Genomic DNA, 25600 nt, shown 5'->3' with positions numbered 1-25600 from the left:
ACCAAAAAATATAAATCATAACAAGAAAAGTACTCAATTCTACTGCCCTCGGGTAACTCCACTCTTCACATTTGGGCATAGTTATTTTCCCCTTTTGTTCCATGTACTATTATACTAAAAATATTAGGACACCATCTCGACCCAGAAGTTTTCAGTGAACATTTTCCCACTTGATTATCAACATCTCATTGTAAGAATATTGATTTTTTTTCTACTTGCAAGAGACACTGTTGTATGAACACAACTGTGTGTTAATATGTCAGTTAATAATGTTAATGTTATTACTGAACACTACCCCTGAAACTAATGAGGTACACTATGTTGGCTAATTGAACTTAAATAAAAAAAATAACGCTAATATTAAAGGATGGGGAGGTGGTCCAAGAGATTTGCTTCTATGAATGATACAACAGTAATTATTTTGAGCTTCTATTTTTTTTTTTAAGATTTTATTTATTTATTTGAGAGAGAGAGAATGAGAGACAGAGAGCATGAGAGGAGGAGGGTCAGAGGGAGAAGAAGACTCCCTGCCAAGCAGGGAGCCTGATGCGGGACTCGATCCTGGGACTCCAGGATCATGACCTGAGCCGAAGGCAGTCGCTCAACCAACTGAGCCACCCAGGCGCCCCTGTGCTTCTATTTTTGTCCAATTTCAATGTTTTCTTAGATTCCTAGAATTACAAGGTCATTAAAAACATATGAGTAAATCTCTTTCCAAGAATATACCCACTCATACTATTATCAGTGGGTGGGAGCTTCTTTCATTACATGCTTAGCAGTATTATTTTAATACTCTTTGCTAATTTCATAGGTGAAAGAAAGCATCTCTTGATATTAATGTGCACTTCTGAAAATTATTAGTGATGGTTAACATGGTTGGCAGATCTTTTTTGAGCTCTCTGTGCTTCTTCTGAGTTTTCTGTTATTGTTTCCATTTATCTACGGGGCTCTTTGTGTTTTAGTTATTGATTTTTACCTACTATGGTTATTGTTACTCATGTTTTTCTTATTGATTTTTATGTATCCAGGTAATTAATCAGTCTGCAAGCACATTATTCATGTTTTCCATGCTGCTCTTCCATTTTATAATTAGGACATAGAGAAGTTCTACATTTTTCACACTCAACACTACTGATTACCTTTGTGATTTCTTCCAATGTTTTAGAGCAAATATTTTTTTTACACTGGGATGTATCAGATACTTAAACATGTTCCTTTCACTTCTTAATGCTAAGAGTTTTGCGTTTAACTATTAATTCACCTGAATTTTTAAAGCCAGTTACTTATATGGCAAATAAAGATAACTACATAATCAGGGAACCATGACACTTAAGGGTCTTATCTTTTTTTTTTTTTTAAGATTTATTTATTTGAGAGAGAGAGAGAAAGAGAGCGCAAGCATAGGGGGCGTAGGGAAAGGGAGAATCTCAAGCAGACTCTGTGCAGAGCCCCACATGGGGTGTGATCCCATTACCCCGAGATCGTTACCTGAGCGGAAACCTAGAGTTAGAGGCTCAACCTCTAACTTGTTGCATGAAGTTCATTCAATACACCAAGGAGGGGTAACCTCAGACTTTCTTGTAAGCCGTTGAAGCACATGTTATTTTGTTTCATTTTTTTTAATAAGAGAATTTTTAATTGAAGTGTAATTGACACAATGTTGTATTAGTTTCAGGCGTACAACATGGTGATCTGACCAGTCTGTTACGCTCTGCTCACCGTAAGTGCAACTACCATCTGTCACCACATAACACTGTCCAGTACCACTGACCATATTCCCTATGCTGTGCCTTTTATACCGGGACTTCTTCCGTAACTGGAAGCTGGTGTCTCACTCTCCCCCCTACCCGTTTTACCCATCCCCCAACCCTTCCCCTCTGGCAACCAGCCGTTTGTTCTCGGTATTCATGGGCCGGCTTCTGCTTTTGTTTGTTTGTTCATCTGTTCTTTATTTTTATTTTTTATTTTTATTTTTATTTTTATTTTTTTTCAAGATTTTATTTATTTGAGAGAGAGAGAGCACATGAGAGGGGGTAGGGTCAGAGGGAGAAGCAGGCTCCCTGCCGAGCAGGGAGCCCGATGCGGGACTTGATCCCGGGACTCCAGGATCATGACCTGAGCCGAAGGCAGTCGCTTAACCAACTGAGCCACCCAGGCGCCCTATTTTTATTTTTTAAATATTTTACTTATTTGACAGAGAGAGACACAGTGAGAGAGGGAACACAAGCAGGGGGAGTGGGAGAGGGAGGAGCAGGCTTCCCGCTGATCAGGGAGCCTGATGTGGGGCTCGATCCCAGGACCCTGGGATCGTGACCTGAGCCGAAGGCAGATGCTTAACGACTGAGCCACCCAGGCGCCCCTGTTCATCTGTTTTTTAGATTCCCCATATAGGTGAAATCATCGGGTGTTTGTCTTTCTCTGTCTGACTTACTTCACTTTGCATAATGCCCTCTAGGTCCATCCATGCTGTCACATGCTCATCCTTTCTTAGGCTGGGTAATTGTTCAGTGTGTGTGTGTGTGTGTGTGTGTGTGTGTGTACATCACATCCCCTTTATCCATTCATCTACTGATGAACACTGGGGTTGGTGAAGCACCTTTTAAATCTTGGGCTTTTAATAAATATAGTGTGTGTTAAACCTAAGAATTTGCTAGCCGTTTTGGGGTGCCTGGATGTCTCAGTTGGTTAAGCATCTGACTCTTGATTTTGTCTCAGGTCATGATTTCAGGGTTGTGAGATCGAGCGTGGTGTTGGGCTTGGAGCTGGGCGTGGAGTCTGCTTAAGATTCTCTCTCTCCCTCTTCCTCTACCCCTCCCCCACTGTGCTCTATTTCTAAAAAAAAAAAGGGGGGGGGAAGCCTGGGGGGCTCAGTCGGTTAAGTGTCTGCCTTCAGCTCAGGTCATGATCCCAGGGTCCTGGGATCGAGTCCCACATTGGGCTCCCTGCTCAGCGGGGAGCCTGCTTCTCCCTCTCCCACTCCCCCTGCTTGTGTTCCTGCTCTCGCTGTGTCTCTCTGTCAATTAAATAAATAAAATCTTAAAAAAAAAATAAAGAATTTGCCAGCCGTTTCTCTGTACTGGAACTGAATGATTGCCATGAGCTTGACAGGACTAAAATCCATCGAAGAAAATTAAAGACTGGATCATGGCAACCTCACCAGACCTATTACTCCCTGCCCATCCAAGCATTCTCTTAGATAAATTAACATTCCCATTTGCGTCCATATAACTAACTGGATTATAATCTGTCTATTTCACATGCTACAGTTTCCCACACTGTATCTGCTTAATACGTTTTAAAAATAACTGATTTTCTAGTTTCTTCATAATATTTTGGTGAGGTGTGAATACTCTATTAGTGGAGTTATAAAATCTGAAAGGTCTAATGATAACAGGCTCAGTGTAAAAACACCAAACCAAAGCCCTGATCGTGCCCCCTGCAAAAGCTCCAATTACATCATTACTTTAAGAATATATAGGTATTTGGGGCACCTGGGTGACTCAGTCGGTTAAGTATTTGACTCTTCATTTTGGCTCAGGTCATAATCTTGGGGTCCCGGGATTGAGCCCTATGTCAGGTTCTGCGCTTGGCATGGAGTCAACTTGAGAAGTCTCTCCCTCTCCCTCTGCCCCTCTCCCTGCTCTCTCTCTTTCTCTCTCTCTCTCAAATAATCTTAAAAAAAGAATATATAGGTATTTATCTGATAATCGATCCTTGAAAAGGCAAAGATTTTGATAACCCGAAAAGTTATAGAGAGAAAATGTAATTGATTTGACTATGTCTCAATGTCAATGTCAACTTCTCAATGTCAAAATAGATCATGAACAAATTAAAAGGCAAATGACAAGGTGGAAATATGGGCAATGAATGTGACAGAAGTTAATAATTCTAAAGCGTGAAAGCTTATCTAAATTGTGCAGAGCCTGTCACATATTCAAGGGCATCACTCCTACAGGTCTCCCCTTTCTCGTATCAGCTTCAGTCTTTCACTCTATTTCCTTCCCATCAGGGTTCCACCATTTCTTCCACCTTAAAAACTAAAAGCCTTTTCTTGATTCCAACGTCCCCTCAGTTCCTTATTCCTCCTTGCAGCAAAACTCCTTGAAAAAGATGTTGCTCCTCTCGAGCCCTGATTCCTCTTCAGACATTCTCTCTTTAATGCACTTTAATCGGGGGTTTGCTCTCACTGCTACCCTGAGAACCTCCTCCTCAAAATCACCAATGACCTCCGTGTTGCCAAATCCAATGGCTAACTCTAAACCCCCATTTTGCCTGACCTATCAGATTATCAACAGAGATGATCACTCCTTCTTCCTTGACTGATTTTCTTCACTTGGCTTCTAGAGCATCATACTCTCTTGTTTCTTACCCACACCCTCCCTATACCTCCTGGGTCACTTTCTCAGTCTCTTAAGATGGTTCCTGTTAATGTTAAGAGTGTGTAAGACGGACTTCTTGGTTCTCGTCTCTAACCATCCTCTCTTTGGAATCTTGAAATGCCATCTAGATCTCTCTTCTGAGCTCCAGACTTGCACATCCAATGGTCTTCTTGGTATCTCCACTTGGATATCTAATAGACACCTCAAATTTTGCAAACCTAAAACCCTATTTCTGACATTCCCTCTCAAACTTCTTTCACTTGGACCTTCCTCATCTCACTTAATGGCATCTCCACCCTCTTGCTTCTCAGGCCCCAAATCTTGGAGTCCTCCTTCTCTCACACCATGGTCAATATGTCAGTACAGCCTTCGGAAGATGTCCAGAATCCAGTCACTTGTCACCTCCTGCTGTGTGTTTCTGGGCAGAGCTACCATCTTCTTATGAGTGTGTTATCCGTCGTGGCCTCTCAACGGGACTTGCTGATGCCACCCTTGCTCTCCGACAGTCTACTCTCAGCCCGAGTGATCTGTCATTAAACCTAATCAGATCATGTCACTTGGCCCTTAAGACCCTACAGTGGTTTCCCTTTTCACCCAAAGTAAAAGCCAAAGTCTTACAATGGTTGACGTGGCCCTGTATGATTTCCCCATACTCTTCCCATTCCTCCTCTGACCTAAGCACCTCTGAGCTCCCCGCCCCCCTGCTTCAGATACTCTGCTGTTTCTCAAACACTCCAGAATGCAGCTACATTAAGGCATTTTGCTTGAGCTATTCCCACTGCCTGAACAATCCTTCCCAGACACCTGCTTATCTCCTTCAGGTCTTTGTTCAAATGTCAACTTCTATCTGATGCTTAGCTTGACGATCCTATTTTAAACTACAACCTATTTGGCACCTCCCTGCCCCCACTTCCTCTTAACTCTGCTTAATCTTCCTTCCTTCCCTCCTCCCTCCCTCCTTCCCTTCCTTCCTTTTTTGCCCATAGCACTCATCAGTATCTAACACACTACAGAGTTTCCTTATTTATTACAGTGGGTTTGTGTTTGTTTCAGTCTGTCTCCTCCTGAAGAATTTAAACTCCACAGAGGCAGGGATTTTAGTCTGTTTTGTTCACTGATATACCTCAAACACTTAAACTACACCTGGCACATAGTAAGTGCTGAGTAAATATTTGTAGAATGAATGGATAAATAAATTGATAAAGAAAGGTAGTAACACCCCATTAGATCAATGCAGGCAGCGTCTGATTCTAGCTACTTGGGTGTTTTGTGCTTGGGAAGAAAGCTGACTCCCTGAAGGAGGGGGATAAAGACATAACTTAGGGGTCCAACCCCATCAATCGCACCGTATGCTGGATTCTTTGGAAGATGCCAAAGGCGCGGGAACTGTAGACAGCTGGCATGGAATAAATGGCCATGTCATTAACTCCTTATAACTTCCTTCATCAGTGAAAAAGACTTAGACTATACATGTTTCAATAGAAATCATCTCCATGTAGCATTTAAACCTTTTTTTTTTTAAATGTAAAATACTACGGAATATGCCACGTTTTCCTTTTCCTGACATAACCAGCTCTCAAAACTCTCTGCAAACTACTTTGGAATGAAAGTTTCACAATACATGAGGAAGGCTCCTTGATTTTTTTAATCAAATGTATAACCGTTCATTATTTTTCAGTCGTTTTAAAATTTAAAAGTAATTTTATTTAAATTAAAAAAATATCTGTTTTCTTCCATGGCCAATAAGGTTTATCTGAGGTGCGATTATTGCTAATTGAAAACTTTTCCCTAAGTAAAACAGATATTATATTTGAAAGAAAAAGAAGAAAATAAAACTATCACCTTTAATCCAACTACCCCCAAATAGTAATTGTTAATATTTGGCTATTCTACCATTTGATCTTTTTCAAATGTGTGCTTTGTTTACTTTAACAAAACTGGGATCATACATTATATACAAACTTATATTTGCCCTTTCCACTTTGTCATAAACATTTTTCTGCATCACTAAATATTAATTAGAAAAAATGTCTAACATCTAAATAATTCTATCATAAAAATGCATCATGGTTCGGGATTTATTAGTGGACACTCAGGATGCTTCCTATTTTTCTGTTACAAATAAAACTGTACTCTCTGTTCTTATGTTTCCAAAGGCAAGTCTAAAACAGTTGCCAGAGATTCTTATAATGTCTACTGGGTAAAATATACCTACTTTAAATCTCTACCAGCCGCCAGTGTTTTCACTTAAAATCACAAAAAAACACTTGGCCAATTCTGGGCAAAAATATCATTTTATTTTGCATTTGTATGATTCATGGTAAGGACAGACATCTTTGTCACATTTCTTTGGTTCTTTGTATCTCTTTGGTGAATTATCTGTATGAAGCTCTAGCCCATATCTCTACTAGGGTACGTTTGTGTCTCCAACTTTGTATGTGTTAATGACAGTAAGAGTTGGATTTTCTTTAACCAACTGTGGACTAACAAATGCCGTGTCAGTCATTTTACCTCTAAGACTTGGAAGCTTTGAAATCCAAAAAATTTCAAGAGCAACTTTGAAGGGTGTTTGGAGAAACCACCTTAGTGAGGGGTTGGCTAGCTGGCATGAATGCAGGACATAGGATGAGATGGTCTCTCTCTCTCTCTTTTTTTTTTTTTTTTACTTTGTAGGACACCCCTGAACGGACAGTAGGGAAGAGGAGGAGAGAAATACATAAACTTCTATTCTTTAAAAAACAATTCCCTTTAAGCAGCACAAAATAGACAATAATGATAAAGGGATGCCGTGAAATGTTGCCAGACTTCAAAGGTGTTTCTTAGGGTGATGTTTCACCAGGGTCATGTGGACCTATCACCAGGATGTCTGTGCAGGGGAGGCAAATGAGATGCTGGGGAATGTTCTAGTGAACTGCAAATGGCCATTTGAAATGGACATAGTGGTAATTACTATTTGTTCTTAGACTTGCTATGTTCCTGTACCAGTTAAGGTACATCATTTAGAACTACTGAAGCTAAGTATGTTTTAGAAAGATTATATATAATTATACATTTATTTATGCGTATGCAAGGAAGGAGGAAAGAAATTCACAGAACTACTGGTGATTATCTGCAGATGATGGGGTTATGAATGCTTTGGGTTTTCATTTTTATATTTTGCTCTATTCTCCAAGGATTCTGCAATGAACACTCTACATTTGATAATAAGGAAAACCCTAATGCTATTCAAAAACTGAACCGCATGCAGTAATCAATAGCAGAAACCACATCTCCCGGGTTCTGTTCTGCCCCCTGAGGCAGGCTGACATTCACAGAATTTCCTATGTTTCTATTTGCTTGTCATTTGTTTTAAATTTGATAATGTCAAAGTTAAAGGTCATGAACTAGAATAGGATTTAGAATATTTGTAAAATATAAAATAAAAGAGGTAGAGCACAACAGTCAGTCAGTTGGAATTAACTAAAAACATAGACTGTATTTCCTTACCTTTGTAAATGAAATGGCAAGTCATCTGTAGTCAGTCATGATGGGTGACCTATTCATTGTTGAAACTGTTTTCCTTCCCAAGTTCCTGTTAAAATAGAAATCACTGGTTATTATTTATTCACATCTCTACCTCAGCTCCCAAAAAAGATCAGAGCTGCCTATAGGGATAATACAATGCAGTCAGTTTAAACCAAAATAAAGAAAGGACCTAATGTTAAAAATGGAACTAGAAGCGTGTAATTTCAGGTTGGTTGCCTTACCAAGTAAGACAGTAAATCCATAACCCATAAAGGAACAATGAGCAGATTTGACCCTATAAAAATTTAAAATGTCTACATGACAAGATACCATAAACAAAGCCAAAAAAATGAACAATGGTTTGCAGCTCATATGACAGGATTAGTGTCTAATATACTGGGAGATGATACAAATTGATTATAAAAGAAACAAGACAAACCACACACTATAAAAATAAGCAGAGGATATGAACTGGAAATATATATCACCAATAAGCCTGTGAAAAGGATAAGCCCCATTAGTGGTAAGGGAACAGGAATTAAAATGACTGAGATGCTATTATCTGCCCATCAGGTTGGCAAACATCTCAAAGATGGTAGACATCCAGTGCTGATATGTATGTCAATAAACAGGTAGGCTTCCTGCACCATTGGATCGATGCTTCAACCTTTTTATAGAAAGGAATGTAGCAATGGTCCTTCAAATAGTTAATGTCCTTACCAAGTTTGGCCCAACTTCTAAGATTCTTTCCCAGAGAAATACAAGTACCAGAACTTTAAAGATGTTTGGATAAGGGTGTTTATTCCTGCTTGGGTTATGATAGTATGATCATAGTTCTATCATATTCTCCTGTGTTTCTTTTTGGGTTTTGCCTTAAAATTTCCATAACAATGATGGCCAGTGTATAATGTATGTATAACAGTGTCCTTGTGAAATGTACTCTTTGTTTTTAGAAGTACCTTTTCTTTTCTTACTGAATAATTTTACTTTTGGGTTCCACTGTGGTTGATGTACACCACTTCTGTTTTCCTTTTATTTGCATATACTTGGCATAAGCGAATAATGCTTATCCTTGTCCATTTCTTTAACTCTTTTAGTTGTCATTTTGTTTTATCTGTGTTCCTTACAAATAACTTAAAACCGGGCTTTTGTTTTGTTTTTGCCAATTTAAAAGTCTGTCATTCGAAAGTGGATTTAAACAAATTCACATCTATTGTGTTATGATTAGATTTTATTTATTTTAGAGAGAGAGAGAGAGAGAGAGGGAGAGGGAGAGCACATAAGCAAGGAGAGGGGCAGAGGGAGAGGGAGAAGCAGTTTCCCCGCTGAGCAGGGAGCCCTATGTGGGGCTCGATCCCAGGACCCTGATATCATGACCTGAGCTGAAGGCAGACACTTCACCAACTGAGCCACCCAGGCGCCCCTATTGACGTGTGATTATATTTGGTTTGCTTCCATCATATTTGTTTACTAGTAACTACAATTTATTGTTACATTTACTTTTACCCATTTCTTCTTTGCTGGATTAACCAAATCATAATTCCATTTTTTCCTCCCAGCAACAAAAACATTTTATTCCATGTATATCTGCTTAGTTATCATTCTATTTTTATTTTTATTTTTATTTATTTATTTATTTTAAAGATTTTATTTATTTATTTGAGAGAGAGAATGAGATGAGAGAGCATGAGACGGGGGAGGGTCAGAGGGAGAAGGAGACTCCCTGCTGAGCAGGGAGCCCGATGCGGGACTCGATCCCGGGACTCCAGGACCATGACCTGAGCCGAAGGCAGTCGCTTAACCAACTGAGCCACCCAGGCGCCCTATCATTCTATTTTTAAATCATTAAGAAAATCTATGCTTTCCTATCAGCTCCATCAGGGTCTGCCTCTGCAGAGAGCCACCTCACCCGGGTGATGGCCTCCCTGGGGTTGCCCACATCCCGTGACTGAATGATGAGGCAGCTGCCCACCAAGTTGGGCCGGCTTCACGGGTCCTGCACGGGAGCCTGGCTTCTCCCTCTGCTTGCCCAGCTGTGCTCCCTCCCTCCTCGTTGCAAAGGTTCTCTTCATCTCCACAGATGTGCCTCAACATGGCAGAAATGTATTCTCTCACGGTTCTGGAACCTGGAAGCCCTAAGTGAAGGTGTCAGCAGGGCCAAGCTCCCCCTGAGGCTCTGGGTAAAATCCTTCCCTGCCTCTTCCTGCTTCTGGCCATTGAGCCTCGTCGTTCCTTGGCTTGCGGCTGCATGGGTCCTGTCATCAGGGTTCTCCCCGTGTGTGTGTCTTCACACAGCGTTTTCCTCTTCTTATCAGGACACCAGTCACATTGCATGAGGGCCCAACCTCATGACCTCATGTTAACTTGGTGACCAATTGGCAAAGGCTCCATTTCTAAATAAGGTCACACTTGCAGGTACCAGGGGTTAGGACTTCAACATATTTTTGTGCAGGACACAATTCAACTCCTAACACAGGTGTGGACCTCTATGAAGTATCTTGCACCCAAAACTCTGTTTCGTTGCCTGTTTCCAGAGAAACCAACCCATGACATCTCTTCTCTCTTCCTCATCCACAGGAGGTATTTTAGAATTTTTGTACTTTCTCACTGTTTCACTTTGAACTACTAAATACCTCCTCTTAATCCACATGGCTCTTCTGTTTGAAGAAATCCTCAGTGAAAAGTTTATAGTTCGTAGTCACATCCTTATCATTTCTTTAGACTTGATCATTACAAGGTTCCTTGCTCATCATTGTTTCTTTGACTCTTCATCTTCCCCTACCATGACACTTTTTTCTGACTCAATTTCATTTGGTTGGAACACATTTCCTCAGCAATGGCTCATCGATGGCCCACTTCAGTCACTCCATATCCAAAAATGTCTTTGTTTTGGCCTCATATAGGACTAGATTTCTTGGCTTCTTAGCTCATGTATATCTTTATTTATCACACATAAATAAATATATCTTTATTTATAACACAATGATTTATCAGTATATCAGTATATAATTATCAGGATTCTTAGCTCAGTCCTTTTCCTTCAACTTTCTATAAATACAGCATTGCTGTGTTCTTGCTTCCAGCTTACAGGTGAGTAGTTTCATGCTAGTCTGATGCCCCTGCCCTTGGTAACTTACTGGTTTTCTCTGTCTAGAAACCTATGAGAGTTTTCTCTCTCTCTCTTGTTAATGGAAGTAGAATTAACACACAGTGTTTGTTATAATAGTTTCAGGTTTTCAATATAATGACTCAGCATTTCATATTTCTCAGTGCTCACCAAGGTAAGTATACTTTTAATCCCCTTTATCTATTTCCCCCATCCTCCTACCCACCTCCCTTCTGGTAACCACCAGTTTGTTCTCTGTATTTGTCTATTTTTTTGTCTGTCTTTTTGTTTGTTCATTTGTTTTGTGTCTTAAATTCCACATATGAATAGAATCACATGGCATTTGTCTCTCTCTGTCTGATGTATTTCACTTAGTATTATACCCTCTAGGTCCATCCGTGTTGTTGCAGATGGCAGGATCTCATCAATTTTTATGGCTGAGTAATAATCCACTGTAAAAATACACCACCTCTTCTTGATTCACTAGTTTATCAGTGGATACCTGGGTTGATCCCATATCTTGGCTATTATACATAATGCTGCAATAGACAAAGGGGTGCATATATATTTTCAAATTATTGTTGTTTTCTTTGGGTAAATATCCAATAGGGGGATTATTGAATCATATGGTAATTCTATTTTTAATTTTTTGAGGAAACTCCATACTCTTTTCCACAGTGGCTGCACCAGCTTGCATTCCCACCAAAGTGCACGAGGGTTCCTTTTTCTCCACATCTTTGTCAACATTTGTTATTTCTTGTGTTTTGGATTCTAGCCATTCAGACAGGTGTGGGCTGATATTTCATTGTGGTTTTGATTTGCATTTTCCTGATGAAGAGTGTTGAACATCTTTTCGTGTGTCTGTTGGCCATCTGTATGTCTTCTTTGGAGAAATGTCTATTCAGGTGCTCTGCCATTTTTAAATTGGATTATTTGGGTTTTATGTGTGTTAAGCTGTGTAAGTGCTTTATATATTTTGGATATTAACCTTTTACTGGACATATCATTTGCAAATATCTTCTCCCATTCAGCAGGTTGCCTTTTTGTTTTGCTGATGGTTTCCCTTGCTGTGCAAAAGCTTTTTACTTTGGTGTAGTCCCAACGGTTTAGTTTTTCTTTTGTTTCCCAAGAGACATATCTAGAAAAATGTTTCTCTGGGAGACATCCAAGAAATTACTACCTGTATTTTCTTCTAGGAGTTTTATGGTTTCGGGTCTCCCATTTAGGTCTTTAGCCAATTTTGAGGGGTTTTTTGTGTGTGTATGCTGTAAGGAAGTGGTCCAATTTCATTCTTGTGCATGTAGCTGTCCAGTTTTCCCAGCACCGTTTGTTGAAGAAACTGTCTTATCCCCATTGCATGTTCTTGTCTCCTTTGGTGTAGATCAATTGACCATATAAGTGAAGGTTTATTTCTAGGCTCTCTACTCTGTTCCATTGATCTATGTGTCTATTTTTGTGCCAATACCATACTGTTTGGATTACTACAGCTTTGTAGATCTTGAAATCTGGGATTGTGATACCTCCAGCTATGTTCTTCTTTCTGAAGAATGCTTTGGCTATTCGGGGTCTTTTGCAGTTCCATCTAAATTTTAGGATCTGCTCTAGTTTTGTGAAAAACGTTGTTGGTATTTTGATAGGGACTGCATTAAATCTGTAGATGGCTTGGGTAGTATGGACATTTTAACAATATTGATTCCTCCAAGCCACGAGCATGGAATAGGTTTCCATTTGTTTGTGTCATCTTCAATTTCTTTCATCAGTGTTTTATAGTTTTTGGAATACAGGAATTTTTCTCTTTACCTCTTTGGTTAAGTTTATGCCTAAGTATTTTATTATTTTTGGTTAAGTTTATGCCTAAGTATTTTATTATTTTTGGTGCAGCTGTACATGGAACTGTGTCTTAATTTGAGAGTTTCCTCTTTTAACACAGAGTGCAAAAATTCCATAAGGATAGATGTGTCTTTTTTCACTAATCCTGCCAAGTAAAGGGAAACGGACAAGAAGCTATTACATTGAGATCCAATGACTTGACTTAAACCATGAATAATATCTAGGCTATCTAAATGAGGAATGAAAGGACTGCATAACCTTCAGGCAATCCTCCATGAAAATTATTTCTCATAACCAACCTTTTGACAAGAATTGGACAGTGGAGCACTCAAAATTAGTCTCTGGCAAGACCCTGGAATGCAGAAATTCTAGTGGCCAAGTAAGGGCATAATCATAAGACTCAGGACTCCTTAGGAAATGTGTTAACATGTAATCTGATACAGTTAGAACTTATTAAAGTATTTCTGACATGCAACAGAGCCAGCTGACAGTGTCCTATGGTTAGAATGTTGAGACACTGGCTTAGATAACCACGATATACACCAAGCAATGAGATTTTTTTTTTTTTACTATTTAATTGTTTACCTATCCTTTCTGATATGAAGTATCTGGATTCTGTTAGCTTCAGGAATAAGTAACTTACACACTTTCACAGCCTTCTGCATTTCTGTGCTTTCACTTCATTTGAGGGAAGGAGAGATACTCTCATTCCTTGAGCAACAACTAAGTGTGAGAAGCTGTTACATACATGATCTCATTTAAGGCTGCAAATAATTCCTTAGCATCCTCCAATTTTGACACAATGTAGCTGACTATCCTGTAACACCCATGGGAGGTAGACACTTTTTTATTTCGCCAAGGCAGGCTCTCCTGCTGTGAGTCCAATCTGTAGAAGAGAAGCCCTTAGTGGGGGGCGGCATGACCACAGAGACTCCCTCCCCAAGCACCTCCACCTCAGCCTGGCTCTGTTGTTCCCTATACCAGGGCTGGGCATCACAACCACCGGGGAGATTTTTGAAAATCCAGATTCTTGGTCCACACAGCACAACAACTAAATCGCTACCTCCGTGTGGTGGGTCTGGGGAATTTTCAGCCTGCTTCAGAGGCTTGGGATGATCTAAGCCAGTCTGACTAGTAAAGGCAATAAAGACATTTTACTACTTCAAAAGAGTTGTCAGGATCCAGGGTGGAAAAATGGAAACCCTTCTGGGTATGTTAAAGAGAGGGAACTTGGGCGTGCCTGGGTGGTGTAGTCGGTTAAGCATCCAACTCTTGGTTTTGGCTCAGGTCATGATCTCATGGTTGGGGGATCGAGCCCTGTGTTGGGCTCTGCACTCAGTGCGGAGTCTGCTTGAGGTTCTCTGTCTCCCTCTGCCCCTCCCATTAGTGCTTTCTCTCTCTCTCTCTCTGAAATAAACTTAAAAAAAGAGAGGAACTTAATACATGGACTTAGTTATAAATGTGATAGGTGAGCTGAAAAGCTGAGCAAAAATGGCAAAGAAATGCAGAGACTCATATCAGCAGGAAGTGCTTTAAAGACTAGAGGCACAACAGAAAGGGGTGTTAACAAAAACTTCAAAAGCTGGAGGTTATCTGTTGGGACCAGACCACCGTGGTGAAGGTTGACTGGTAGAAGCTGGAACCATAGAAGGAGAAGTATGTTTGGAGGTATGTGGAAGACAGCATCACTGATGGAAACACACAATGCTCCCCCCCACCCACCCAAGGCAGAGAGAGGGGAAAAACACCCTGGATTCTCCCTTACCCCCTGTACCTGCCAATCCCTGTCTATGGCTTCCATGATGAGCCCACTAAAAACCATCTGACACGAGGAGTCTGGAAATGTGTCCCATAGGGGATGACTGCCCAGTGATACAGAACAGAACAAGAGTGAGGTATGGCTCTGAGGACAAACAGGCCAATGACAGGCCACAGAATGACATATACAACTGTAATGAAAGTGGGAAAGCAGACAGGAGCTAATGATATGCATAAGAAACTTGATTCTCAAAGGAAATGTGGATTTGGAGGTAGGCCAGGAGCTGGTACAACCATTTCTATTTTTATGACTCTGGGGATCTGCAAAGAGCTTAAGTAGATGACTACAAAGTAGCCAGGCTCCTCTGTGGCTTCTTCATCAAGTGTAAGGGGTGAGGCTGTGACTTTAGACAAGTCAAGTCAAGAGGTGGCAGGGCAGAGATGTGATCCAGAGCTGTCTGACTTCAAATCTGTTCTCTCCACAACACCCCGCGCTCTCTCCTAGCTATCAGACAATTAGAAGATTGTCTAATAAATAGCGCACTTCATTTTTCCGATTGAAAATGCAATCAAAAGCTTAGCCAACAATATTTATTCACATAATTGTTTTCTGTAAAACTTGTTCTACATCAGTGAGTTTCAACCTAGAAGGCATTTCTGAATTTACAAGGTGGTAGGGGAGCTTTCGAAAACTCAACAGTTACTCCAAGTTTTAGATCTGTGACACCTGGGGGCCATATTGGAGTTAGCAGTGACCCTTTGAACCTCTGATTCTCTAGCTACGGCCGCAGAAGTAGCTTATTTTTTATTTGCCACAGATGGAGTCTGCTCCCCACCCAAGGCCAAATGAGGGGGGCAAAACAATGAATTACCTAATTACCTTACTAAACAGGCCAACCTGTAGACAGATGCAAGAGGTAAGGGGCACTACCCGCAAGTCCTTACTGGTCTTCTCATAAAAACAGACACTTCATTAAATGCTGATGGAGCAAAGCTACAAGGACGAATGGGCGGAACATTGAACAGGCCTCTGAAGAGGGTGGAGGTTTAGTCCCATGTCTGCCGTTCACTCTCTGGGACCTTGGGCTCCCATCTACTTCCCTTTCCTCGTGAATTCTGCTGACCCCATGAGGCACTGCCTCTCAGTTGGTGCCACTGCGGTTTCCTGATAGAGCCCCATCTCAGATCCTCCTTGGAATGAGAAGGAGACTCATTAATCATTTGCTCATTATGAGTGCAACGTGCCCTATGGGAATCGATCTTCCATAAGATAGCCATATTCAAATGCTTTCTTGCCATTCAGGCTACGTATGGTAACACGGCCTAGAACATTTCCCTAGAGGGAAAGCAATTAAAAAATATTTGGGGGGGGGCGCCTGGGTGGCTCAGTTGGTTAAGTGACTGCCTTCGGCTCAGGTCATGATCCTGGAGTCCCGGGATCGAGTCCCGCATCGGGCTCCCTGCTCGGCAGGGAGTCTGCTTCTCCCTCTGACCCTCTTCCCTCTCGTGCTCTCTGTCTCTCATTCTCTCTCTCTCAAATAAATAAATAAAATCTTAAAAAAAAAAAAATTGGGGGCCGGGTGCCTGGGTGGCTCAGTCGTTAAGCGTCTGCCTTCGGCTCAGGTCATGATCCCAGGGTCCTGGGATCGAGCCCCGTGTCGGGCTCCCTGCTCGGCGGGAAGCCTGCTTCTCCCTCTCCCACTCCCCCTGCTTGTGTTCCCTCTCTCTCACTGTGCCTCTGTCAAATAAATAAAATCTTAAAAAAAAAAAATATATATATATATATATATATATATATTTGGGGCCTTGGTCATGCCTGCATGCTGACGTTCATCCCTTGTGTTTAAATTATGCTCTTCTGAGTTCACATTTGTTCTCTGCCTGCAAATTAATTCATACGATCTTTTTTTCATTCTTTCATGTCATCCATTCAATTCATTCATTCATTGAGCTTTACACATCAGGCAGTGAACTTAGCCTCGGAGCCGTGAAGACAGCCGCATATTCAAAGAAGTCACATCAGTAGGAGAGAGAGACATGGGGACAGCTACAGTGCAACGTAGTATGTGTTCTCCTCCGGGTTTTTGGAGGAGGCCTAAAGGCCCGAGTCAGCCTTTAGGGAGCCCAGAAAACTCCATTTCTGCGGAATACTGAAAATGGACTCAGAGCAGCTTTCGGGGGGATACATGGTTGAGAAGCAGAGGGTGAGGAAGATGCCAGGCTCCACGGCGGCTTGCTTAGAGAAAGACCCAGCAGCATGAAGGAGCATATTTAACATATTTTCGTGGGTGTGCATGAGATGTTGAAATTGCATTTTTGTTTTTGTTTTGTTTTGTTTTTTAAGGAATTTACCCAGAAGCAGCCCAAAGGTAAGGATGTTCCTTAAAGGTTTACCAACAGATTTCCAGATTGCTCATTCTACCTAATGCTCATAAGTCTGTTCAATCCTTCGCCTGAATAAAAACACACTTGTGTAAATTTATATATACTCACAAAAACCTCAAAAGCTATTCTTAGAAAAAATGTCAGCCTTGTCAATAGCTCTGCTGGAGAGGTAAAAATATTGCCAAAACCTATTCCCGATGACAGCACCTGCTCACTATGAATCAAACTGGAGGCCGGTCAAAACAAATGGCGGGGCTCTTCTATTCTCTCATGAAACACATTCATCCACTCTCAGAATGCATCTCACAAAGTGAAGAAACAGAATAGCCATCAATGGCAAGGACGAAAGGCTCAGCATAAAATGAACTACTCGTAATCTGTGTTTCCAACAGAGGTGGTGCTAAAAGGACTCATAGGCCTTTTCAAACCAAGTCTTCCCTGTAACCAGCAGACAGAAGGAAGCAGACATGAAAACAACCCTGAGGGACGTGTGGTGCCCAGACTGGTGCCATTCACAGAATTTCACGAAAACTCCATCACTGCACACTCTCCTCTTGACCCAGGTTCAATTTCTTCCATTTCAGGACACAAGGACGTAGGATGTGTGGATGTGGTTGGTGGGAGTGTTGGAGGGTCAGGGGTCATGACACCTGGGCTTCCGTTTGGCACGTGGGAAAAGGACGGAGGAAGATTTACCAACACTGTTGCTTTATTGGCTTGTCCCAGAGACATCTGGGATAATCCCTAAAGGTCTCACACAGCTGGACTTTCTGCCTTGATATAATGCTTAAATTTCTTCTTCCCCACTTTTTGCTAGACATTTGGTACAAGGCAGACTTCCACGATACTGTATTTTTACCACATTGTAAATGTTCTTTTTTTTAATTTACCAGATCATGCTTTCTCTCCACATTTTATTTCTAAACTATTCACATCTTTTCCCCCTAAGACCACATGCCAGGAATTATTCAATTGTTACAATAATAACAACTGTGCAAACCGTATGCAAATGTAAAGCCAGTTATGACCGGCAGAAAATGTTTGGCTTCAGAAAGAAAGAACCAAAACCTATTTGTTTTTGCTCCCACAGCAGTCTGCAAAGCATTTCTGGATCCATTTCGTCTTCTATTGAGAAAGCCAAAGTAACAGATCTCCTGTATGCCCCAAGTGCAAAGGACAGCTGGTGGCTTACCCCAAAGAACTTCCTCTGCACCAGGTGCTTGGGGAAGGGGGGGCGGGGAAGGGGTGGGTGCTGTGTCTGTGGGGAGTCTGAAAGAACCTAAAAGGCTGTAGGCAGGACTGTGGCTGAGCACATGAAGGATGCTGCTAAGGTCAGGAAGACGCCCAGCAGAAGAAAAATTCTGTCCAGAAATATTCTATAGTTCCAGGCTTAATGAACTTAAGCAGCAGTAAGTAATACGGGAAGTTTCCAATGAGGCACAAATATAAATGTATAGAGACAGGGAAAACATGAGTAATGACATGACCACATCTGACACGCTCCTCACCCAGAACGGTATTCATTTACTCTGACATTCATTCCAGAACTCCTGTATATAAGGCAATTTGGGGGGCACATAATGAATACGACGGTCCCTGTTGTCAAGGCGCTTAAAAGGGAAGCCAAAACACAAGCACACGGAATAATGAGAAAGTCTTTAACAGGATTAGGAGTTAATTCCTTTTACTTGGCTTTGCTTCTAACAAGTATTCAATTATCACAGTCAGAGGGCTCATCTGGAATGTTCTAAAAAATGCAATCAAGCATTAAAAAGGGGAAGAAAAAAAAAAAACCCCAAGGCCAAGTGATCACAAATCAGCTATTAATCACTGGATATTAAATTTCCCAAGTGTTTGCTGTGTGCCTGGTTGTATCGAAGACAAACTGGGCTGAGAGCTGCTTTCCAAGGACCAACAGCTTAACAGGAGAAGCGAGGGTAAAAGGTGTTGTTCAGAGGCCAGGGAGGGGACAGAGGTCCAGGAAAGAGGTCGAGGCAGGAGTGTGGAAGGGGACTGCTGGTGACGGAGGAAGACCACGCTGACTGAACAGAGGGGAATCAAGGTGCAGACAGCCATCAGTCCCGGGCTGCACAGCCCTGGGAGCCAGCCACGGCTATCACAAATTAGGGAGCATCTGCTGAAGGCTTTTGAGTAGGAGGCCATGAAGATTTTTTTAAAGTGTTATTAAGAGGAGACAAGATGAAATGGGAAGGGAGGCCCAGACTGAAGGCATGCATCCGGCCAGCCGCTGCTGCTGGGGTCCTGGGGATGGGAATCTAGAAGATTCAGGTGGAGCCAGAGACTCCTGCATGGTGTCGACGAAGAAAACATCGCCAGAACCCGGCCAGCGACTGGGTCTGGGGGAGCATGGTGGCGGAGGGGGGCATCCAACACAACTGAGGTTTCAAGCTTCACTACCCAAGGAAGATGACGACACTTCTAAGACAGCTACCCCTCTGCTCTGCCCTGGTGCTTCTCTCGCCACCCCCATCCCAGCTGCACAATGAACTGACCAGGGAACCCGGCTCCGGATAAACCACATGGAGAACTTTCTACAACGTGGAGACCGAGTGGGTCAAGCGGTGTTGGCCTTGGCCTTGTCAAGTCAGGTCCGGCCAGTGCCGGCCAAAGCCACGGATGAGTGGATATCAAAACGGGCAGTTTCACTAGACTGCAGACAGACACACAGACAAGGCCCTGCGTTTCCAGGGAGACCGACAGAGAGAGGTCAACTGCCTGATGGCTGTCCAGCCCTGGGAATCCTGCCATATTCCCCAGCTAGCAGCTGGGTTCTCGAAGGCCCCGGGATCTACCTAACACGTCCACCACTCACTTGAGCTCTTTGCAGGGGTTCTAATCTGAAGAAGACCAAAAAATGTACTCTCAGGAGTCGGCCACAGACTTGGCTGAGCCCATCGGCCCATCCTCCACCTGTCACACTCTCCTCTGAGCCACACACTGTTGGGACAGATGGTGACAGCCTGGTGGTCACGGGAACAGGCTCTGAGTCACACTGTCCAGCTTCGACAGCTGTGCGGTCTCCCTGAGTCCCTTAATCCGCGTGCCTCACTTAGTTCCCTCTTCTGAGCAATGAGGCAAACAACAGGGCCTTTCTCCCAGAGCAGGTGTGAGGAGTGACCCATCCGAAAAGCCCTTTCGGGGACCCTGGCACAGAGTACACGCTCCAAAAACCTAGTGTCACTGTCATCATCATCAGCTACCCTCACCAGGACAGGCACTGCGAGACAGAGGAGATCCTGTCACTGTGCTCCTTCCGAACTCCCGGTGGCCACGGAGGTGACCCAGGCCACTGAGGGTCCTGCAGAGTCTGGGCTCCCACGCGGCTCAGGCAGCTGTTCCGCCTGCCTGCCTCCCTCCCTCGCGGCGGAGAGAGCCGACATGCACGCACGCACGCACCTCACATGGCCCTCTCAAGTCTCAAGAGAGCGCACCCCTGCCTGAACCCACAGTGTTTGCTCGCCCTGAAAGGGCCTCTCCATGAACCCGCGTTATCAGTCAAGGGTCTCCCGTCCCTGAGGACTTCCTGATTCCTTCCATTCTAGAAGAACACAGCGCCTCCTCGGCTGTGCCCTCCTCACTCCTCACCCTCCGCCCACCACTCACATTCTGGTGTTTCCGTGGCCCCAGACTGCGTCTGCCCTCACTCCTATTAACAGTTATTATTGTAGCTAATCCATATGGAGCGCTTCCTGTGCCAGGCACACTGGTAAGTCCTGCACGAATGGACTCATGCAATTCTCCCAACACCTCCCGGAAACAGGATTCTGTGCTCACCCCATTTTTTTTTTACAGACGAGAAAACCGAGGCACAGAGAGGTTACATAACTGGCGCAAGCTCACACAGTAAGCAAGCGGCAGAACCAGGATGGGAGCACGCAGGGCTCTTAAGCACTCTGTGAATGCCACCTATTTTAAGACTTCATTGATCTCCTTCCCTGCCATCTCTGCAGCTCGCCTCCTGCTTCCCAGAGGGATGGATGGACCCTTCCCTGGCTGCCTTCCCCACCCATGACTCCGGAGCACCGACTCCCAGCCTTCTGTCCCGTGCACAGCTAAGGGGTGTTCTGTGTTCCTTCTAGCACACCCCTGCCTAGAGGCCCCCCTCTCCGTCATCCCCAGTTAGCCTTTTACCTGGATCTTCCCCCTCTTTCTCTCTCGTCTAGCTCTTTACCTTGGGAACAGGAGCCTGTCCGCTCTCCCCTGAGACCCTCCATGTCCTGCCCCTGCCGCTCCCTCTGGCTGCAGCCTTGTCTCACTCCCCTTACGCTGAAGGTCAAATTCTCCAGAGACGCCTGCACGCTCCCTGCCCTCACTTCTAGAGGCACAGCAATCCGCCCCACCGCCTACATCCACACCACACTGGGGTTTCGCCCCTGTGGTTTCTTTCCCGATCTTCCTGGACTTCTCCGAAGTGCTGACTTGAGAGGGTTCTATACACAGCAGGTTCTGAAATGTCTAAGTGACAAACAACCAGTCTTCCTTCGCTGAGGGCCCCTCTTCCCTTGGCTCCCTGGCATGGCCAACACGGCCATCTGCTTTTCCTAAATCTCTTTCCTGATGTTCTTGACTCATACAACCTGGAATCTGTTTGGGGAGGCCATGTGCCCAGTTCCAGAAACAGGAGAAACTTGTATTCCCAGATGTTCTGGAAATAAGAGGTCGGTGGACGGTGATGTCCTGGGACGTCTGTTGAGGAGGCAAACACAGTCCGCGTGGGCCTTTCTGCCACCTGTCATTTGCTCTTTGCCCTTCTGTCCATGATAGCAGACCTGAAAGAGAGCGTGAGCACAGATTCCGTTTTTCCTGGTTTCCCCTACCTGTCCAAATGCATTTCTGTCTCTTTGGCAGGCTCGCTCTTAATGATTCATGTTCCGCATGGTATTCTGTATTTCTTCTTCTCACTCCTTCTGAATAATTTCTTCCATTCCCGGTGCTTCAAATGCAACCTACCTGTGATGACTTCCAAATAATGCTGGGTCCCCGATCCCCTTCTTGAGCTCTAGCTCTGTTTTCGGTAGCTTTCAGGGTCCCTACAACGTCTCATGGGCTCTGTAAATCCTATAAGCTCCAACGTCCATGTCTCGTATTCCACCCCCCCCCCCAGAGAACACTACCATTTTCCACCTGGCGGTCCAAGCCCCAAATCAAGGGGCCATCCCCACTCCTCCTTAACAGCCCCCACTCTAGTCCATCAATCACGTTCTCTCCAATCTCCTCAATGGTCATCTTTGGTTCTGATCCTTTCTTGGCATTTTCCCTGCTACCATCTTGAGACATCATTGTTTCTTGCACAGGTCACTGCCTCGGCCTCATTAGTCAGCCTTGCTGGGGAACAATCTGGCTAGAGGGATCTTTCTATGATGCAAATCTGCCTATGCCATGCCCCTTTAAAATGCTGCTTTAAAAAGTGGTTTTCCCCGCTGCTTCAGGGCAGAACTCAAAGTCTTCAGCACAGCACAGGACCTCTCCCGACTGGGTCTCTAACACCTCTCTCCACACGGCGCCCCCACCATAGCTGTGGCCACATGGGATGACTTCCGCTGACCGGCCACCTGCCTTTGCATTCACTGTGGCACCTGACACGCCCCTGCCCCTCTCCCTGGCCAGGCGCTCCTCGTCCTCAAGATGCAGCTCGGGTACCACTTCCTTCCACGAGTCCACCCCTGGCCCTCCCAAGTTGGGGCTCACTGCTTCTCCCCTGCGCTCCTGGGCTGCCCTGGGCCTGCCCCAGTTGGGACACTTACTGACCCAACTGCCATCATGAGCTTAATTTTCTTTTCTTTCCGCTACACCCTCAGTGCTCTGGGGCAATCCCTTCCACGTATTTACATGTAAATCACAAAACCCAGCACAGTGTGCAGCTCGCGGACAGACTTTGAAGCTGAAAGTTGGATGAATGTGTCTATATGAGTCCGTCCGCTACGCTTCTTAGATAAGCAGCTGCAGGGCAGACAGGATGTTTTATTATCGGTCCTTACACATTAAGTCAATGCTTCATAGATGTTTTCTTCCTCTCCTTTTGGGCACTGGATGACAAATCAATGTTGAGTTTTTTCCCGAGTGATGAAATGAGATGAAAAACAAGGACAGAGATCAATTTGGTATCCCAAATACCTCCAGGAGGTATCTTTCCTTCTTTCTTCTTTCCTTCCTCCCTTCTGTTGCTGTTTGAGGTCCATTTCACACAAAATCACAAAGAAAGTAAAAGTGGCCGACAGTCTCCCCATCCAGAGGGGCCCACAGTTCATCTTTTGGAGGATCTTCTTCTAATTTGTTTTTTGTGATGCCCCCATGCTGACTTTGCTCTCCACCTCCTTGCTGCTTCTAGAAACGCACGAGAGGCTGGAACGGGCTGTAACTCCTGTTTCATGGTGATGAATTCAATACAGCATTAGTCACAAGACAAAATATGAAGACCTCCCCTGTGTCGCAACTGCTCTGAACAGGAGAGACTTCAAGCTGACATGTGGCTTCTCTTGGAGCAAGCTGCTCTTCATCTACAAACTTCTCCTGGTTGTGTCTATGGGACTGCGGTCTGCAAAGCCACCTTACCTTTAAGGGAAGATGTAATTCAAGATTTTTGCTTATCTGTCCACTCTGGCAAAGACTTCTTGTCAGGTGGTGCATTCAGTTCCCAGGAGTGACTCTTAATCTTATTATTAAACTATTTCAATTCCTATCATTTTTAAAGTTGGGGGGGATTCCAAATATTCAGTTTTAGGATATTTCAAATCTCACACACCTGGCAGAGTGCCTCAAAGCTCACTACTCTGCTGATGTCTCAAAACGACACATACCCTCTTTTCTCAGTATCAAAGAACAGGCTAAACCCAAAGTTCAGCCCAACTAAAAGAAATCCAGGAAGGATGGAGCAATGTTGGGATTAGTACCAATCCAAGAGGAAAAATATGTGCCCTTTCCCCAGTGTTAATATGGCTAAGTATCTCTGGAATCCCAGGCCCCCTTCTGCCCTTCAGAGAGCTCTACTTGCGGGGAGAGGGGGTCATCAAAACACACACTTCTGTGTCTTGGCTCAAGGAAAGCACCCTGCCCATCCCCCACCCCCCGCCCTCCCATCCCCAAACACAATTCCTAATCCGCCTTATGGGAAGGCAGGCAGAGGGATCTGGGAAAAAGGGATGACTGAGCCTACCTAAGGACCCATCTATCTCTGTGGGAGCAGCAGGTGGTGAACGAGACAGACCTGCGAGCACGGGGGATGGGCACGGACACCTGTGACTTGGATCAACAGTTTCCTGTTTGGGACTTGGCAGGGAGGGGAGGGGAAAGGAGACGCAGATACAGAGACAATCACTCAAACATCCTGGCGCTTGGAATGCTTATAGCTTCAGGATCCCAAGAACTTAATGGTAATGAAGAGCTTAGGCCCAAGGTAGCCACATTTTCTACCCTGCCATGACCCTGGGAAGCTTAGGACACCTTTGTGGGAGTGACAAAAAGGCACCCCCTCTGACTTAGCAAAAGTCCACCTCTCTGTCGAAAATGAGAAGACCATCTCCTCTGGGCAGACTCAGCCCTGCAAAGAAAAAGGACCCTCTTTACCAGCAGGTCCCGGGCTTGGCCGCCAGTATGGGCTGCAAAAGAGCTTCTGTTTGCTCTTGAGTGGGCACCTGTGTAGAACCCCACTCTTGCTATGGGCTGCATCCACAGACAGATGAGCAGGAGGTGACTTGAAGGCCAGTACGACCAGTAAGCAGGAGCAGTGGGGCCCAGCGGGTTCCAGGCTGCCCTGATTCCTCATGAGGCGAGAGAAGCCACGGAGGACTGGATTATTCCCCAGAAACACACAGATGGGCACGTGCAGGACCTGTGTGCCAGGGGCTGGGGGAGGGGCAGGGCTCAATGTCAAACACTGGCAGTCTAAGGAGAGGCCCACCTGACATGCGCAGGGTCTGGGCCCGCATCTGGTACGCCGGGAGGGTCCTCCTCACTCACCGGCCTCAATGGGCACTGCTGCCCACGGGTACCTCCACCCCAACCAGCATCACTGTTTTCAGTTCCTCCAAAGAACCTGATGTGGAAAGGTGGGGCTTTGGATTTAGAATTCTCAGGCTCCTCGGAGTTCTGGGCCAGAAAGGGCTCACCCCTGACCCCTGCCTGCCACCTTCTCTTCTCCACGGCAGTCCTGTCCCACATCTCTCAGGGCCTGAGGGCTCATGGGTGGACAACCCTGCGGATGTTGCTTCCCATCCTTCAGACCCCAGGGTGTAGTCACTGGGGCATGGCTCCCCCACAGGAGCAGGGACCTGGGAAAGACGCCCTCACAGCAGACTCGGCATCATGAGTGCAGAGAATTCTGGAATGGTCCTAGGTTCCATGGAGCATGGCACAGAAAGGAGCACATGAACTTCAGCTGGGCACACCCCCTGGGCTTCTCCGACTTGCTGCCCCATGGAGAAGGGGCGCAGCCAGAGAAGGGCCAGAGAGAAGCCCTTTCAAGTACAAGACCTAGGTTAGGTGTCCCAGGGAAGGCTGCCCCTGCCTGGGTTCGAGAGCAATACTACCAAAGAGACCCAGGTCCCACCGGCAGTCACCAAACAGTGTACTGGGTGCTCACACAGGGCGAATACAGGTTGCTCAGCGCAGCGCACGGAAG

At 44.5% G+C, this 25600-nt stretch overlaps 1 protein-coding gene across 9 annotated transcripts in view; it reads right to left on the bottom strand.

Annotated features, from left to right (window-relative positions):
- PIP5K1B (phosphatidylinositol-4-phosphate 5-kinase type 1 beta) overlaps nucleotides 1–25600 on the bottom strand; it is a 307231-nt gene that overhangs the window by 183091 nt on the left and 98540 nt on the right. For all 9 annotated transcript variants that reach the window (XM_064579700.1, XM_064579702.1, XM_045882212.3 and 6 more), the window contains exon 2: nucleotides 7866–7950. The gene's annotated coding sequence lies outside the window, so the exon portion shown is untranslated. The remainder of the gene's footprint in view (nucleotides 1–7865; nucleotides 7951–25600) is intronic.

The sequence above is a fragment of the Mirounga angustirostris genome, unplaced genomic scaffold, assembly GCF_029215605.1.
Source record: "Mirounga angustirostris isolate CCGP_5_RB_7025 unplaced genomic scaffold, mMirAng1.0.hap1 SCAF_15, whole genome shotgun sequence".
Lineage (NCBI taxonomy): Eukaryota > Metazoa > Chordata > Mammalia > Carnivora > Phocidae > Mirounga > Mirounga angustirostris.
The sequence above is the reverse complement of the archived record's forward strand: the minus strand, read 5'-3'. Positions and strand labels throughout refer to the sequence as shown.